The sequence below is a fragment of the Acomys russatus genome, chromosome 8 (assembly GCF_903995435.1).
Source record: "Acomys russatus chromosome 8, mAcoRus1.1, whole genome shotgun sequence".
In the NCBI taxonomy this organism is placed as follows: domain Eukaryota; kingdom Metazoa; phylum Chordata; class Mammalia; order Rodentia; family Muridae; genus Acomys; species Acomys russatus.
Genome location: NC_067144.1, coordinates 27,028,118 through 27,047,084, shown reverse-complemented (window position 1 = coordinate 27,047,084; position 18,967 = coordinate 27,028,118). Strand labels below are relative to the sequence as shown.

Below are 18,967 nucleotides of genomic sequence, written 5' to 3'. Positions count from 1 at the left end.
AGCAATCTACCAATGGAGCTACATTCCTAGCCCTCAAATCTTGACCTTTATTATACCTACAAATATGCCTGTGTTGGTCAAATTGTGTCCTAAGTTTTGGTTCAGGAAATTTGTGGTCTCTGTCTTTATCTAGTTGTTTATAAAATGTAGATCAAGAAACAAGTACTGACTAGCACATAAGAGTCAGTGAAGAATTAGATCTTCTCAGGTAATCAGTACAACTCAGATCAAAGTTTTTGGAGGGGGCAGAGATAGTAATTGATGATAATAACACATATGTTGAATCCATAATGAAATGTCCCTGATCCTATTCACATATCATGTTTAATCTTTACATGCTCCCATTTTGTATATTAGGAAATAGGCTTAGAGAAGATAAATGACTGGCTCAAGGTCACATCTAGTAATCGCATCTGACTCCACAGTTTGTGTCTTCTCTGCTTTGCTGAACACTTGTTAAATGTACATGAACAAAGTCCAAAGAGACAGAGTCAAGGAGCAGTAGTATGGTATAAATCAAAGATGCAGCTAAATCTAAGGAACTAAACTAGGAACAGATCTGGAATAAGTGGGTCCCCACATGGTTGAAGCAATCCCACATGCATCCTGTTACATCTCAGGGATGTAGATCTGAGAGGGATGGGGCGAACTAAAGTATCAGTGGTGGTTTAGATAAAAGGATGCTTGGATAATTTTATGTTCCTATACAGTTTTGTAAATTGGGGATAGGAAATAAAGAGGATATGTCAAAAGGTTCTACTCAAAATTATCTGTCTTAACATGTTTTTAACTTGAGGAGGGGGAGATGGGAAATTCCAATTGTCAAATAAAATACTTTTTTGAATCACAAATTTAAGAGGGTTATATCTCATCCATATCTTTTGATAAATTACTTTAGTGAAGTCACCAGCTCATCTAATTGACTAGAATTAAAGCCAAGGAACCACAGTCTGGGAGAAAAAAAATGGGAAGCTATGAAGTCGGAGAATGAAAGAGGATGATGGGAATGATGCAAATGAGGAGCAGAGAAGGATGATGGGAATGATGCAAATGAGGAGCAGAGAAGGATGATGGGAATGATGCAAATGAGGAGCAGAGAAGGATGATGGGAATGATGCAAATGAGGAACAGAGGAGGCTTTGCCAAGGGGAACAGGACTCTGGGAATGCTCTTCTGGTTCCATAAAGGTGAAGAACTAACACCATCAGCTTAATCACCCTCTACAGTTAGGCCTAGAATTTTTGGTACATAGGACACAATCAAAATCATTCAGCCAGCTGTTAGTTCCTGACTTAAGAATTGAATGGAGTTCTCTAGCTTTACTGTTTAGTACCAATAAATACTCACTGAGAAAATGGGATGTCAAAATTAATTTGGAAGCTGGTAATTTTCAGATCTCCAGATTCTAACCTATTAAACTGTAAGCCAGTCAGCCTACTGTGTTGTATTCTGCATCCCCTCTGGAAGAAAAAAAAGTCTAGACAGTGGAGAAAAATGATATGCCTCTGTCCTGGCCTTCCTTCCCGTGTGGCCCGCCTAGCATGCCTGCATTTTCATGGGACCATTAGAATGTACACTCTGTGAGGGCCAAAACAATGCTGGGAACAATCGAGCTGTGAGAAAGTTACACGAGGAACTATGGGAAGGAATGTGCCCTACACAGACCAGGCTGGGTTAAGGACACTGCTGGCCTCTACTTTCAACCAGCTCTGGGTCTGTGAGAGTTACTTCTGAAATGCTTATGTACACACTGTGACAGGGACAGTCAGAAGCAGCACAAGGACATGACTGGACAAGAACTGTAAAAGCACTGAAATCAGCTACAGAGCACAGACACCCCTGAACTATAGGTCTGCAGACAGCCCCTGGGTGTGACTGCAGATGAGCATGTGAGCCTGCAGCTCATCTTGCCTGGCTTTCTTCCTCTTCCAAGCCCCAGTTCATACCATCCCAGGAGGGCTCTAAATTACAGTGCTTTTCAAATACATTTCAAATATATATCATCCTCTAACTTAAAGGGGAGAGGGGGAGTATTTTGTTATACATGAACTGAATTTGACAGTAAATTTGCATTTTGGATATGTTTTCTCACTTATGAGCTGTGGAAATGCACATTTTGTCTAAATATTGATAAAGCTTTAGAATGAATATAAGAGATGCAATGAACCTAGCAGGTTATGCAGCCCAGGCTGTATATCACAACCATGCCAAGAGGCTTGAAACAGATAGATCCCTCAACCTTGGCCCCTTCCTATGTCTTCCTAAGCCATTCTGACATAATGTCGGTTTGGGTCACAGGTAGCCAATTATAAGAACCAGAGATCTTACCAGTTTCTTCGTTTGTCTTATGAGTGATCTAAGAACCCGAATTGTAAGGGGTACAGTGTCTTCTGTACGGTCACATAGGAAGACATTTGAATTGTCAATAAAAACTATTGGACGGTATGGAACTGGTCTCATTGGATATAGTAGAAATTATTTTATTTTAGAATGTAGCTTATGTTTGTATGAATCAATGATTCACTTCTCTGCGAGCATTGTATGGCATTTCTCTCCTAAGAACAGAGAAAAAGGGGGAAAGGCAAGAAGGAAGGAATGGAGGAAGAAAAGAGTGAGCCGCACAATTGACATGAAGTAGGCCACCCACAAACTCTACAGCGTACAGTGATTAGCTCTGTGTCTGCCTCTCAGTCCAGTGAGGCAGAGATGATTCCAAAGTGCTCACACCCAAGCCTGCTTTCCTTCTGCCCTGCAGTCTCTGGTCTCCCAAAGCCCAGTAGGCAGCTCCTGGGTACCCGCTCAGCAGCACTCAGTGTGTATGAAATTAAACTGGTGCTCTCACCTCCCAGGCCTGTTCCTCCTCTGCTGCCCTGGTTCTGTTTATGGCTCCACTCAGGCTCAAATCATAGAGATGTCTTTGGTGCCGGGCTCTCTCTGGCTTCCAAATATAATGCATTAATTCTGTTCTGCCATGGGTCATTAATCAGTGCTGTCTCTGCTCTGTCCCTCTGCCCATGCCCTACTTAGGGCCCATATTGCCTTTTTGCCTCGACTGCTGTGAGTCTCCCACCCTTCCTCTGGTCTCTCTCTACTCCAATCCATTTTTCTCACTGTTGCCAGATTAATCTTCTGGAGGCACAGCTCTGATTGTGTTACTCTCCTACTGAAAACTTTCAATAGCTCCCCACTGTCCTGTCCACTGAATAAAGTGCAGATCCCTTGGGAGGGCAATCAAGTCCGTTTACTTCCACTCCCCGTCTACTTGGGCCACTTTATTTCCCACTACTCACTTTCACACACTTCAAGCTCCAGTTAAACGCAACAACTTCTTTGTAGATTCTTTACCCCTCTGATTTTTCCACAGTTTGCTTACGGCTTCAGAGATGGGCTTTCCTTTAGTCTGTGTGTTCAAATCCTTGTCGTTCATGGTCCAAACCCATTTTCATGTCTATAGCAAGGTTAGGCCTCCTCTGAACTCCAGGAATACTTACCTACACTACCTGTCTTTCTAATACAGATCGCAGCAAAGAAGGAACATAGCCACCCCTCCTGCCAGGTGAAAGCTTCTGTAAGGGATCGATCAATTCATCCTCTCCAGCACTGAGCATACAAGTGTACTGAGGTTTTCGAGAGAACAGGTAAGGCATGGGTTTACAATTAGCCGGAACCTAAGTACGTGCTTGTCTTCTTGACCACAGCAGATTAGAAGTAGGGAGTCAAGGAGGAAACAAGGCTTTCTCTCAGGCTTGCTTCTTCAAAAAGCAACCTGATAGCCAAAGATGAGATATGAAGACTATCACAGATTCTTACTGCAGTTCAGGGGTAAATACTACAGAAGCAAGCAATCTTTTAGTGCTGTCTCTGCTCTCCACGTGGTTAAAGCCACATGAAACAATTGGGAGATCACAAATAATATAAAAATGTACAGCATCATTTTCATATTTCCACACCTCCATTAGCACAAACAGAAATAGAAATTTATTGTTATTCAAGATAATAAATATGAACCATTTAGAATATTTTGAATTGTGGCTTGTACTACAAAACTTATGGGCATATAAAATTGAGACTATACCTCAAGCTTGAAATTAGTAAGATAACAAATATTTATTTAAAGTGGGGATAAATTCTGACACATGGAATATTCTAAAATATAAACCAAATTTCTGTAAGGAAGTCAGGTAGATAAGTTCTCTTTATATCGGAATATGTGCATATATTCTTCTGAATATTAGTGAGGTATTCATCATTCCTAATAAAATCTACCCATGGTATACAATTTAAAAATATACTAAAATAGTAAAAGAAAATATCTAAAAACACTCACACATTCAAGAGTCACAATCTCTTATTTTTAGAAAATGATTATGTTTTTAACATGTGCTTAATTAAATTTATTACCTTTTAATTAAATATATATATAACAGCCCATGCCATTCTAAGATCTTCATAAAGATTTAAAATTCTATTTAATGGATATGTCATGTCTAAGCATTCCCTTGTAGTTTCATATCTAACTTCTTTCACATGTATAGCATGAATTGGTAATTGTAAAAGCATAGTAAAGTGAGCCACAAGAATTCACTATATCATTTCTATTTTTGTATATGTTTGAAATGTCTATAGCAGGAAGGTTAAAATGTATAGCTATGATAAACATCTTGTGTACAGTAGTTTTGGTCTACTTGGATTTACTTTCATAGGCTAGAATTGAGAATCACATCCAATTCAAAATCTGACTGTAACACTTCTTACTCAAACAGGGAGGCAGCCGAAGCTCTGTGGGTCCAGCTTCCTTACCTAAAAGATAGGTATAATAACGGCAACTTACTTCTTACTAGTCTTGAGGAGTTCCAATACAAAATGAGTAATGTATAAAAAAATAGAATAAAACAGTGAGATCTTTGTTGAGATCGCATCAAACTTATAGCTTACATTGGGGATAAAGTTTATCCTTCCATTGTCAAGTCTTTCTGCCTTTATGTTATTTATGAATAAATTTTAGAATCTTCTTCAAAAAAGATGGCATCTTACAGGGCCATTGTAGGGCTCGTACAAGATCACATGGACTGAATGACTTCTATACTGTTCCTGTGAAATGAATGCTTCTAAGAACACACACAGGGCTGGTTACAGCATTAGATGTGATGTGCCTGTAAAGAAATGTGACATATAAACTAGAAAACATGCTTGAAATAATGTACTTTAAGTACGCTTCATCTCTATTTCTAGGCTAAACATTTATTCGAAATATACTATGAATGTTAACATAATTTGGACCGTGTGAAGCACTATTACAAGAGTTACTATTCTTACTTTATAACCGAAGAGTCTGAAGCTTAAAGATAAGTTAACTCACACAAAGGACACAGGAATTAGCTGTGCTACTCTCAAGCACAGGCTGAGCCCCAGAGCTCACACCTGTGCAAACGGCCCTTGCTGCATTCTGTTTTTCAAAGATTTGCCTTTGAATTGTCTGCTGTTGTTTCAGAGTTTCCTGAAGCTTAGGCTCCAACTTGCTACACAGACAAGCTGGACTTGAACTTCAGTCCCGGGCCTCTGCCTGCCCACTGCTAGGGTTACGAGCGAGTGCTGTCTAGTTCAGTCTTTATCTTTGGAAGCAGTTTTGAAGTGTTGCCAAAATGTGTCCCGATTTTGGATGTTTAACTGGACTTTTGCAAATGGCACACCCTTTCTTCTTTTCTTTCCCTTTCATCAGCATTATCTATTTAACTGTATTTATTGTAGAAGACAACTCTACTGAAATAAAAAGGGCACTCATCAAATAAGCTATGCTTTTAATATGCACACATGTCTCATGGTCTCAAAAGATTAACATGCAGCTTGGTTTCAAACAACTATTTATAGTTAGTTTGTCATATAACCATTTCTGAAATAAGTCATTATTAAGCACACACACATTTAAAAAGAAGCCTGAATTTACATATATCACTTTAAATATCTGAAAGTCTGTATTTGGAAGAATGTTGTGAAAGTCTGAAAAAGGTTGTTTTCTACAAATTTTATGAAAAAACAGCTACAAAAGGCCACAATTAAACAGATATAGAGTGAGATGAAAAACTGGGTCTTTTGTTCTAGGTTGTGCAATATACTTCGACGATGGCAGCAGGCAACACTGGGGATGCTGTGACTCCTCTGCCTCATACAGACATTTATGCATCTGTATTATAAAAAAATGTGCCATCTCTAGCAAGCTCACAGTACTGAGCAAAGTGCTAGAGTTACAAGCTGGGAATTTGTCTTTCAGGGCTGGCTCTATTTACTGGATTTTTTTTCTCTTTTCCTCCCTGGGGGGCCACAGTGGGGCATATTTTTGAAGAGAGAAGAGAAGGAAGGAGTTTTTGTAAGTTCTATTTTGGATTTTGGTGAATAGGAAGGCAGGGAATTTGCCAGCCTGCTACTCAGTTATACTGAAACATGATGCAAACTCAACTCAATTTGGAGCACAGAAGGTGCTGAAAAATGTTTCTGAGGAGGTCCTGAAATATCTAAGCCTTCTTAGATATTATAAAAACCATGTCTGTACTAGAGGTATACAGTCGCATGACTCTTTCCAGCCATGACCCTTGCTCACTATCCCCAAATTAGTCAGGATGGTGTTGAAGAAGGCTTTGTGTGTGGTTGTTTTCACCTGGGTAGGTTGAGGCAGGGGAATAACTGAATTTAAGACCAGACTAAGCAACATTGTGAGTACCAGGTTAGCCTGGTCTACATACTCAGTCTGTCTCAAAAAGTAAAAACAGACAAGCAACAACTGTGTTCCCCAACTCAAACAAACAACCGCAAATCTGCTTTGTGTCTTTTATTCCCTAGGGACTATTAAGAGGAACATGCTCTTGTGTTAAACTCACATGTGAGTTTCTTTTACAGGCACTTCCACAGAGTGGAAGTTAAGAGCATGTTAAGAGCATGAATTGTAAATTCATAAAAAAGTTAAACCTTCCTGTTTGTATTGTCTAGCCTCTTTCATTGTCCTGAGCTTATGTATCCAATGTAGCATATGTGTCCTAAACACACGTCCTGAGCTTATATATCCAATGTAGCATATGTGTCCTAAACACACACGCACATGGACATGTCTCTGTGTGTTTCTCACTGGACATTGTCTTGAAAATGGTTCAGGTTTCTAGAAACTGCCACATAACTTTGTTTAATTTAAAAAACTGTTCAGCAAATGCATGCAGGTCATAATGGCAGGTAACAGACCATTTATTGAGACCGTTTACTGAAGTGCTGAAACAAATTGAAACAAAGTCCAGGGCAGCATCACAGAGCAGACCTTCCCTTGTGAGACACTCTGGGCTATGTAAGGACTGAGTGAGACAATAATAAAAGAAATAGCTTTAGGGTTTATGGAAGCTAGGAGCACGCAGGGCTAGCAGTGTCTCCAGACCTTGTTGATACAAGGATGTCCTCAACCTTTGCTTCCAGACACTGGGTCACCGGTGAAGTAGCCTTTCTCTACTCCTTCTATTTTTTATTCAAGTTGCCCTTGAAATTAGATTTGATGAAAAAAAAATCCTTTGTTCCTGACAAAGCATATGTATCTTGTGGAATCACTCTAAATCCAAGGATTGGGTTTAGCTCCATGAAGGAAAACAATTCCAACAGCCTCTCACGCTGAGATTTCTCACGCTGGTTCTCAGCACAGAAGTCTTTCTTTTTTTATTTATTTTTTTAAAGTTGCATAAAGCTTAGCAAGGTTTAAGTTTTCCCAGCAAGGAGAAAGTGTTTTTCAGCTGTTAAAATTTTCAGATGCTTTTTTTTTGAATTTGGATAAAGCTCAAAAAACATGTTTGTTTTAAAATGTAAACCTTTTTATGTACAGAGGTTTGCATAGAGAGAACTACTATTACTACATGTAAAGGTGCTTTTGGAATAAGGAAGCAGCAGGCGTTTGAACGCACCTAACTCTGTGAGTGTTGTATTAAGCACTACCATAAAGCTGATGGTCTAGGACAACCAATGCACACATTTGCTGCAAGGATCACTTACAGCACAGCTAGTGGATGTGTTTCCATGTGAGAGCTTGGGTGGCCACAAAGCACTCCGACAGTTAGCCAATATACTTTCTAAAGACCTTCTGCTGGAGCTACAAGACACACCTTTGCCCTAAGCCAGTTGGACCCCTTAGCTTGTAGACTGGGCCACAGTTAACACAACTTCAGGCATTACAATGATGAGGAAGCAAGGAAGGTGAGATGGCTCAGTGGGCAAACATGCTTGCTGCCAAGCAGAAACTGACTCTCAAAAGTTTTTTCTCACTTTCACATGCACATTGTGGTGTGCGTTTACACACACACACGCTCATACACACACACATAAAATTTAAAAATGAGGAAGCACAATGAGGCATCAATGCAGAGGAAGAGCGGAGAAGTCATGAGAAGGCTGTCACTTTTAATGAGGCTAGTCACTCTTGGTAGATACATGCCCAGTGTGAGAAGGTCTTACCTTGAACTACAAATTGTTTGATTCTCAAGTCTTTTTATTGATGACCTTCAGGAGGGAACATCTTTTACTGTGTGTGTGTGTGTATGTGTGTGTGTGTGTATGTGTGTGTATTTGTGTGTGTATGTGCGTGTGTGTGCACGCACGTGCATGTGTGTTTCATAGGCAAATCTATCCCAATTTCAAATATTTAACTTTCATAATCCTACAAAAACTTACTTTTTGGAAAGCTGAAGACCAACACCCAATAATTTATTGGATTTCTAATCAAGAATTTTCTAAAATTAAGAAAATTACTCACTCAGTGGGTTAAAAACATTGGTTGTTAAGCTTGACAGCCTGAGTTTGGTTCCCCTGGACCCTGCAGTGGAAGTAAAGCACCCTCTGACTTCAATGCATGTGTTGTGGCTTAGCCATGCCCTACCTCCAAAAATAATTGAGCAACTTAGAATTACACAAAAGTGGTGATCGTCTGACTTAGTCTCTGCAGTGGAGTTCCATTACTTTTCCGTCATCTCTTAGTAAACTACTCATCATCTATTCTTACACATTTATTGAGCCTCATCAAGATCTCACCTCACGAACCTGCATTATACTCCCGTGTCAAGAACTCCCCAGTTACTTTCGGCTCTATGGTGGCTTTGATTGGTAGAAGGTTCGTGAGAAGGGAAATCACTGAGACAAATGCAACTGCCTCCACTTTTCTTATCTGGCAATCAGGAGCCCTGATGGTTCTTTTCTGTCTTATTGTGGTGGAGTCCAACTACAAAAAGTGTAATTACATTTGTATTTACTTTTCATATTTAACCTTAATTAAACATGTTATGACTGTAACTCTGAGATATTAATAAATCATACTCCTTGAAAATAACTTTCTCACAATGAAGTCTTCCTTACATTTTTCATGATGCACAGAGAGAAAATTTACACAAGTTTTCTCTTGATGTAGAAACTTGGAAAACTGGCCATTATCTACTTTACAGTGACTTTGAAAATAAATGATATAAAAACCATGAAATTCTAAGAACTACATTAAATAAAGAGCACATATGTGCCATCAAATGCAGCACAGCTTGTCACCCACACCTCTACTGGAAGGAAATAGATGTACAGCATGTAGATAGCAGCTTCTACGTATTTATTGCTGACCATCTTTAGGTGGGCGTGCCCTAGTCCAGTATGACGTGTTACATAACATTATGGCTTGAGCCCACTCAGCTACTTACGTTAATCTTCCAGAAGCTGGTTAGCAGTGCAGTCTAGAAGCCTAAGGGAATGTAGAAAGCTGAAGAATACATAAGTGGGTGAGAACACGGGACTCCTCTTACCATGCAGGTCATGGATTAGGATCATAGAATTAACAGGGAAAAATTAAATGCTTTGAAGCTTTTAAGTCAGTTTAGCATGAGTTAATTTTTATTTTGGAGTTTATGACTGTGCATTATTAAAATACAATTGAGCACTGTTTCATAAAGATAATTAAGTTATAGGCCACCTTTTCAAAGGGCTTTCTTGAAGTCTTTCTGTTTTTTTTGGGTAGAGTTATTGTTGTCTGCACAAAGTTATTCCACCTTCCACAGCTTATTGTCCTCTACACAAATGGCAAATTGGTGGAGATGCACACTGGCACAGGCAAAGAGCTGACTGCTAAGGTCACACAAATGGGGACATTGCAGCGTTTCAGCTCAGAAACCTGAGCAGATATCTTGAAACTGTCCCTTTTTGTGCTTTGCATAGCTTCTATATGGAACATTTCAGTGCTCTGAGAGTGCATGTGTAAATATTCATCTGCTAGTGTTTTGGCAACTCCAAGTTACCTAAATTAGTTTTTATCAACACTACCGGATTTTAAAACCAGTGTAATAAAGGCAAGTTTCAAAAAACACAAACAAACTCTACAGTACATTGTGTGCTCTGCTGTTTCAAGCCTCGGCTTCAAGACAAAAGGGAGTGAGACTTTGTCATTTGCTAGCTGCTCATAATCAAAAGAAGATCTGCCAGACAAGCTCTTCGAGGGCTCTGTCTGTCTGGACCAGGTATATGCTGCAATACACAAAGGGCTTTGCAGGGGGAGAAAAATGAGTGTTCGTGGACAATGATGCAGCTTTCTTAATTAAGATTTTCATTACTGATACATACATTAAGTTCTGCAACTGCAAGAGCCAAAGCACTGTCATGTGCAGGTAGATGTCCCCGATTCCATCTTCAGGCAGTAAGCTAAAACATATTAAATGTGCACCCAGCAAATGTTGTGGGAACCAGGGGAGCACCAGAAATATTTCTGTTGGGATACAGAGAGGACCATTAAAAGCAGATTTGTAATGCATCTAATGGGCAGAAGAAAAGCCCAGATCAATAGAGAAAATATGAGTGTTTGTGTGTGCCTGCTTGTGTGCTCACTATGGTAGTTCCTGGAGGCCCCAGCACACAGACGAAGGTGTGCAAAGGACAGATGACCTAGGGCTAATACCCATGAAGTAAAATGAAAAGCTCTAACCAATGAGTGTTGCTGAGAATGGTAGCAACATGACTAATCTAGGAGAGTTTTGGAAGTTAACAAAGATTCCTAGCCCAGCCTTCAGACCGCCTGGGTCACTTAGACCGCAAACTTACCTGTTCAAGTCTCTGTGAACAGGTTGCATCCTATTCCCATCTAATAATATTAATGAGATAGGGAGGAATCTTTCTTTGTAGAGTAAGTCATATTTACAGAAATAATTTTGATAAAAGATGAGAACAATCTAAAACCTGACTTTCCTAACAAATGAGTGTTTAGAGTGTATGCTTTGCTTGTTTTTGATTTCTGAGTTAGGCTCCCAGTTAGCCCCAGCTGAAGCTAGCCCTGCACTCTGCAGCTTTCTGTTTCTAGGCTCCCAGGCAGTCCAGACTGATGCTGGCCTTGAACTCTGGAACCTTCCGCTTCCACCCCTAGCACCTGGGGTTACAGGTGTGGCTAGAGTGCATGCTTTTGATTCCATCTTGACTCCTGTCTAATTCATTTGAGAGGCTGGTGTAGTAAGGTCCACGTAGTTCTCGGTGGTTATTCTGGCTTCTATTTGCATCTTTTCCTGTTTAAAGCCCATGAACATTTGTGGGTAGGTTCCCCATACAGAGCTTCTGTCTCGTCTCTGGAGAACATACCTTTTATTTAGAGAGGCTGAAAGTAACCAAAATGACTGTTCTATACCTTCCTTTCTTGGCTGGCGAGAAAGAGTGTCCTCCTAAAACCATATATTGAAATGAGACAGGTAATGTGATAGTGTTGGTGGTGAGGCCGTGAGTTGCTGAGAAGAGCTTGGGAGCAGAGCCTCCATGAACTGACCGCATCCTTATGCAGATGTAGGAGGAATAGCTCTCCTCTCTTGGCCATATAAAGACTCAGCATGACAAAAAGGACTGTCTCTGCAGTACAGAATCCCACATGAGGAAACGAATCTACCATGACCTTGATCTTGGTATCTTAATTCCTATAACTGTGAAAAATAAACTTGGGGTTTTAGATTACCCAGTCTTGAGTATTTCAGTATAGTGAACTGAGAAACATGGAAAAAAGGATTTATCTTGAATTTAAACAAAACCAGCCAGTACCACACTACTTTCTAGGAAGAAGTAAACCATGACCCACAGCTCAAAAGGAACTTTTCCAAGTGTTTGCTTTAGTGGATTGGATAAAGGGAGACATCCAAGTAACCGTGGTCAAAAAGATTTCTCTCAAATTCCTTCAGATTCAGATAGCTAAGGCAGTTTTCCAGATAAGAGTCTATAGCTTGAACTGTCCTCTGACCCTCTTTCCTAGTTAGATAAAGGACTGGGGATGGATGACCTGGTCTCCCTATATAGTTGGCTGAGTGTTGTTGTAGGAAGCAGAGAAAGTGTGAACGTGGAGGGACACACACACACACACACACACACACACACACACACACACACACACACACACACACACACACTCCAGAGGGACTTTGCCCATACTACTTAAGCTATGTGGCGTTTAGATTCCTGCTGCTATTCTTTACTCAGACATGCGGTGCTGTAGGCCTGGTGGAGGGGTGTGTTGAGTGAGTGATGGACAGCAAACCAAGTGGATACGATTCAAGCATGGTGGCCATGGATGAAAACAGCCTCCTCCCCAAATATCCTTTCACTACTCCTTTTTTAAAATGTGTCTTTGATCAGTATGTGAGGGCCACTTTGGAGGACACTATCAAAGGGTTTTAGCACAATTTTTACTCATATTCTCTTACAGGACACCTGATTCTATCACTTCAAAAAAATGAGTGAGTTTTAAATTAGAGGTTATAGTTGTGTTCTATGTACAAACAAACAAAAAAAAACCCCACCAAAACAAACAAACAAACAAACAAAGAAGCCAAACCCCAGAGATTTATGAGGGGGGTTTAAAGGAGAACCTGCTTCAGCTTTCTTTCATGCAAGAAGGTAAAGAGGCTAGCTCTAAACAAAGATTTGGAAATTAGTCTCCAGACAACAGTCAGGAAGGGGTGCCTGATGCCTCATTTGTTTTCAACAGTTCTTACAAGAAGAAACGAAGAGCAAGGATTCAAGACAATACTTTCACTGAAACATTCTGGAAAGGGAAGAAAAGCACCCTGGAACACACGTCCATCAACCATCTGCAACTGTACTTCTTGTGCTCACGGGATGTTCCAATTGTCACTCAAAACAGCTTTGTACAACACCTCCTGCTTCTTTGAAGAGCTCAGAGAATGTGCCCTGAGAGCCAGCTGCTCCCTATCCTGAAACACGGAAGACAACCTGTCACAGTTCGAACTGTCTATGCTGGGGTGACACTGTCAGTGTGGCATTTCACTTTCCCTCAAGTTGCTGGAAAACATATTCCATTTCATTAAGTATGTAGTAAGACACATGGGAGTCAGAGAGAGGGGGACAAAGGTGAGGGACATTGGTGATATGGCCTCTAGCATGTTATTTATGAGAACATCCAGGATTTTCAGTCTACATCTGTTGGAAGACTAGTGTCAATCCTGCCTTGGAGACGTGGATCAGGCAACATCACCAATGTGTATTTTTCATTCCCAATACTGTTCTGATTCTGGAGTCTGACAGAAGAGCACAGATGAACATTTTATACTCTATGCTTGTGTGAGTGAACAATTTGGAGGATGGGATTGCCAGATAAATACAGGAATATACATAACCAGGAAGTGCTAACCCCCTGCTGAAACACCTTGCTTCCCAATTGATGCTTTGTTCCTCAGAACACCCCAGGGAGAATAATGAGGGTGGATGTGGTTGTCCGAGTTGGAGAAACAGAGTCTGAGATGACTAACCTCAAAGGATTTTAGTGAGCACCTTTTTGCAATAAAGAATGAGGATCAGCAACCACAGGCTGTCAGATTGATCAACTGCCATTTACAAATTTTAATTTAAAGGCTAAAAATTTAAATTAGTAAGATAATTTAAAATAATACAAATAATGATTTAAAATAGTAAAAGCTACTATTTACATTAAGTTTACATTAAAATGTAAAAACATATTCTATTAATAATATAATTTTAAAATTTACCTTTTGTTGTTGATTTATAGTCACTCTCAAGGTATCAGAGAATTTTCAGAAATAATTTTTTAGGTTAAAATTTTTCTATAGAAAAAAAAAAACAAAAAAATTTTTTTTCTATAGCAATTTTTACTTCCATGTAGTAAAATTTTTGAATATTGAAATATCCAGGTTTGGATTTACTGTTTGGAAAATATATTACATTCCCCCATGATAATTACAACTGAGAGGACAGAATGATGATATAGAGAAAAGGGGTAGGCTCTTTGTTGATGGAAATATAAATCAAAGGAACTTTACAGCAGAAAAGGGAAGCAATATATACATTTTATTTTAAAGATTTTTCTATTTTATATTTATCCTAAGAAAATTATCAGGAAATTGTGTTTAAGAATATGTATGCAAAAAAAGAATATGTATGCATGGGTGCATGTAGACACAGCGATTGAAGCAGGATTTGAAAGTTAAGAATCAGTTCTAACCGTCAAGAGTGTCGTCCATCAGTGAGGGGCTTAGCCAATGTCTTCTCCATACACTGGGGGACAACACTGCTGTCACGGTCATGCAGATTTTGTATTTATTAACCTGGCAAACAACTTACAATGCTGAGTGGAAAAGCAAACTACAAAACCTCCCTTTTTCCTTTCATTTTGGAAAAAGACAAAGAGAAAGAAAAAAGATAAATAGATAAATAGATATGCATGAAAGTATATTTAGCATATATTTACAGAGATTGTCTCTGGGCTGTGAGATTTTGAGGAATTTTTATTTATATACTTATTAGTATTGTACAAATCAGTAAAAACACCTGTTTTCTCAGCCTTTGAGCTATGATTAAGTGGAATGAAAACACTTAAATGTGAATAATTTTTACAATGAAAATTTGACACATTTAATTTTGGGGGAAGAAAAATTCAGGTAAATCCTGCAACTACTCTCAAACCCAATATGACTGTCCTAGTCATTCATAGTTCACAGCTGCTTTCCTAACAGGTGACACTGCCTGACTGTCTCCTTGGTTTGTGATATGACCCCTCGCTTCAGGTTTCCACTTTCCATTTTGAGAGCTTGATGTGATATAGTGTAGTTTTTTCTCTAAAGGATTTTAAAATATGAAAGTCTGAATACTACAGATAACTTAAATACTTGCAGGTCCTGTTAGGTAAATTCTAGGAGTTTTATAAGGTAGGAGTTTATTCAGGGATTATAGTAATATTGCGAAGAGCCTGTAATTAGACAAGGAAGTAGTTACTAAATACTATTAAGTTAAAATATTATAGAATTTTATACATTCTATATGCTGAATTATCTTAAAATCTGGAGAAGAGACAAGAAGGTGACCAAAATATGTTAACAGTTTTTTCTACATAGTGAGTGGGATTATGCTTTCTGTTTACTCTATACTTTCTTAATATTTTATGATAAATATGAATTATAGAATCTGAAAGAAGCATTTAAAAAAATACAGCTGCCTTACTAGACAGCTGCCAAAATTTACCCCAGATGTATCTGCAGTTTAGTTTTGAATCAAATGGTCCTAATATCACTTCCTAAAAGGAAGCCAGCAGGGTGGCAGAAGCTCAGACAGCAAAGGCCAATGTTGCCACCCCTTTTTTCCCAAGAGTAGTTAGAGAAGGCTCAGTATCTACCTAAGGAGCCTTCCTTCCCTCTGAGGCAGCAGGAGCTCTACCATCCACAGTCTGGAAGCTGGTTGTGGAGGTGGAAGGTGGGTGTTTTAGTCACCATTTCTAGTTCCACTCATTTGTCCACAAATTTCGGGATTTTCTTGTTTTTAATAGCTGAGTAGTATTCCATGGTGTAAATGTACCACAGTTTCTTTATCCATTCTTCAACTGAGGGACACTTAGGCTGTTTCCAGGTTCTGGCTATTGTGAATAAGGCTGCTATGAACATGGTCGAGCATGTCCTTGTTGTGTGCTGGAGCATCTTCTGGGTATATTCCAAGGAGTGGGATAGCTGGGTCTTGAGGAAGCCCTATTGCCAGTTTTTTGAGATAGCACCAGATAGATTTCCAAAGTGGCTGTACTAGTTTGCATTCCCACCATCAGTGAGTTTTGTATCAGGTTTTCTATAATTCATTAGATTTCTTTCTCTTCTTTCCCTATTTTCCTCCCTTTTATTTCTCACTAGTCTCTCTCCCTCTCTCCCTCCTCACTTAAATTTAAATAGCCTTTTTGTATCATTAGATGGCAGCTTTTAAGACTTAAGAGAAAATTCACATTTTACCACACTTCAAGCCGTTTATCTACGTATTCATAATTGATCATACATTAGTAAAATGATGAGAAAAATCAGAGTTGTCATGCATGTATGTGTGATGCACATTAGGGGTGTGGCAACGAGGCCGGGGCTATTCATATTTAATCAGAGAGAGAATGGAATCTGTTTTACCTGCAGAAGCAGCTGCCATGGTTGTAGGGCAATGGTAAAGCATGGCCACCCTCCAGGACTGGCTATGGAGAGGAGGAGGGAGAAGAGACGTAGCTGTGTCTTCTGTACTACCAAGGAGATCGCTGCTATGCTTCTTTGGTCAACTTGCAAACCCATTTGTGCTCATAACTATTTCAAACCTCAACATTTATCAGATCTCCTCACCACTTACTCTTGGCAGGCTCTCACCCCCTTAGGAGCTGTTATGTGGGAAACCTCATAATTTGTCAGCATCAACCCTATACAATGGCTGGCATTTGCTCTTGGTTCTTCTTCCTTCAAATAATAGGTGCTCCTCCTCTTACACTCACATTCTAATCTTATCAAAAACCACCCAGGACTAAATATGGTGCCTTTCTCTCGCTCCTGGGCACTGAATCTCCCCTCATCTGTGGGCTTCCCATAGGAGTGCAAACCATCAATGTTTTTATTTTCCAAAACTTCTTTTGACCAGTGTCTGCCCTCAAGCCACCATGTAGTTCATTTCCTGAATTCACAGTCTGTGTTTCTTCACCTTTCCCTCTCCTCATGTAAACACAAACAAGTTATCTTTTTATTACTTCAACAAAGTGGTTTTGCTAAGGTCAACAGTAATCTCCAACAGATCCATTGAACGTATAGATTTCAACCTTGCCCTTTCCTGTTCTCTCAGGAAACGCGTTTTACTTGCCTCTGTGTTCATGTTTTCTCAGTTTCCTACAACTATTTCAGATGTCCTCCCACCCTAGTACTTTACTGATTTTATTTTTCTCTCCCAGGTAATTAAATAATAAGAGTTGCTTAAGTCTTAGTCTCGGGCTTCTCAATCAAGACCTGTATTGGGCTTTTTGTGCATGCCAACAGAATCATTTACCAGGATTCCGATGACCTGGAGTCGCACCTCTACCTCTAGTCTTTCTGACTCAGTGAACCACAGCTTTCTTCTCTAGAGTTATATATTTTTTCAGTACAAGAATGCTACATGCAGATTGGCCATTTTAGGTTTTATTTGCTGAAATATCCCTGGAATTTACTCACGTTGCTCATTGCTTTTCAGTGATGAATGAGTCTCACGACGTGCATGTGCAACAGTCTGTTGGAGCACCCACCCACTGCAGGCGATTGGGCTGTTTCCTGTTTAGGAGAATTGCCAGTAAAGTAACTATACACACTGTTTTTTTTATGCGACTATGTTTCCAATTCTTAAGATAGATGTCCCAAATCTTTATTAAAACTTGATCACATCATGCTCTTTCTTCAGTGTGTTTTCCAAGTATCTTTTAAAAAAGGGATGAAAATCTTTAATATGGCTACAAAGGAATTAGCATTGTCAGATCCTCTGCACGTTTTCATTTTCAGACTGGGCTGCTCTCTTCACTCTTTTCTTCCAACTCTATCTAGGGCTTTCAAACACGTTGCTTCCCCGTCTGGACTCCTTTCCCATTACCCAGCCTCACTTCTTGATTTATATCTTCAGATGCTAGATCAAATGTCACTTCCTCAGAAAGGATCCTGGGAACTTCCATACTTAGTTAGATGCTGCTCTTCTTTTTGCTCTTCAAGCATCTGGTACTTTCATCTTATGGTAGTAAGCACAGGTTGAGAGTGTATGCTCTTTGTCTGACCACTTAATTAATATCTGCCCTATGTCCCTCACATTAAAAAGGTCCAGGATGAGGGACAATGTGTTTTCCTCACTATTAGAGCTGTAACATTAGTAGACACTTGCTTGTATTCAATGAAATTTGGCCTTAAAATTTAAGAACAGATGGTCCCAATTCAAGTTCTATCTCTAACACTTATTAAGTATTTGTGGAAAAATTAAACATGTGTCCTCAGTTTCCTCACTTGTACAATTATCTTAAGAGCATATCCTTAAATAGGGTACTTTAAAAAGTAGATAACTGTTTTAAACAACACAGTATCCAAAGTAAGGCAATCATTCAGTAAATATTGCTACTATTAGTTTAAGGAGAGATACAAGCATTGTATTTATTTTTCTTCCTGTAGGTTTAATTTAGCTAGTCAACTTTAGTTTTACCTGCTTCCTTCAAGTTCTAGCTGAAGTAATTTGGAGACTCTGAAAAGCCCTTAAAACCAAGTCTTGGAAAAGCAACAGAATTACTGATTCTGACTCCAGGTGTGTCCCCGTAGATAAGTGGGAATTTGTTTGTTGTCAGATCCATTTTCGGTTTTTAATCTCATCTCTTTCTTCATTCCAGACTGCAGATCTTCTTTATGCCTAGTTTCCAAATCAGTTTTCTAGCCCTCTCTTGCCTCTTGCCTTACCTCTTACTGTGGCCCACAGAGATGAACCATCCTGTTGGTAAGAAAGCTCTTCGTCTGTACTGCAAAGCAGGTCCAATGTGCCTCCCAAACTGTATGAGCAGGATTTTAGCGTCTTTCGTATTTCTCTCCAACGTAGACTAGTGAAGAGGAGTGACCTGGCAAGGTGCTGGTCTATCTTCATGCATCCTCTCATGCTCTTAAAGGTTTAAGGTGAAGGCCTGAGAGTCATGGAGCTCGTT

The 18,967-nt window shown here is 39.5% G+C and overlaps 1 protein-coding gene across 25 annotated transcripts in view; it reads right to left on the bottom strand.

The window, feature by feature from the left end:
* Positions 1 to 18,967, bottom strand: part of Zbtb20 (zinc finger and BTB domain containing 20) — a 732,891-nt gene that overhangs the window by 135,161 nt on the left and 578,763 nt on the right. The window contains exon 1 of one of the 25 annotated variants that reach the window (XM_051149954.1): positions 16,422 to 17,310. The exons of the other annotated variants lie outside the window; for them this stretch is intronic. The gene's annotated coding sequence lies outside the window, so the exon portion shown is untranslated. Of the gene's footprint in view, positions 1 to 16,421; positions 17,311 to 18,967 lie in introns of those variants that run through there. 25 annotated transcript variants of the gene reach the window in all.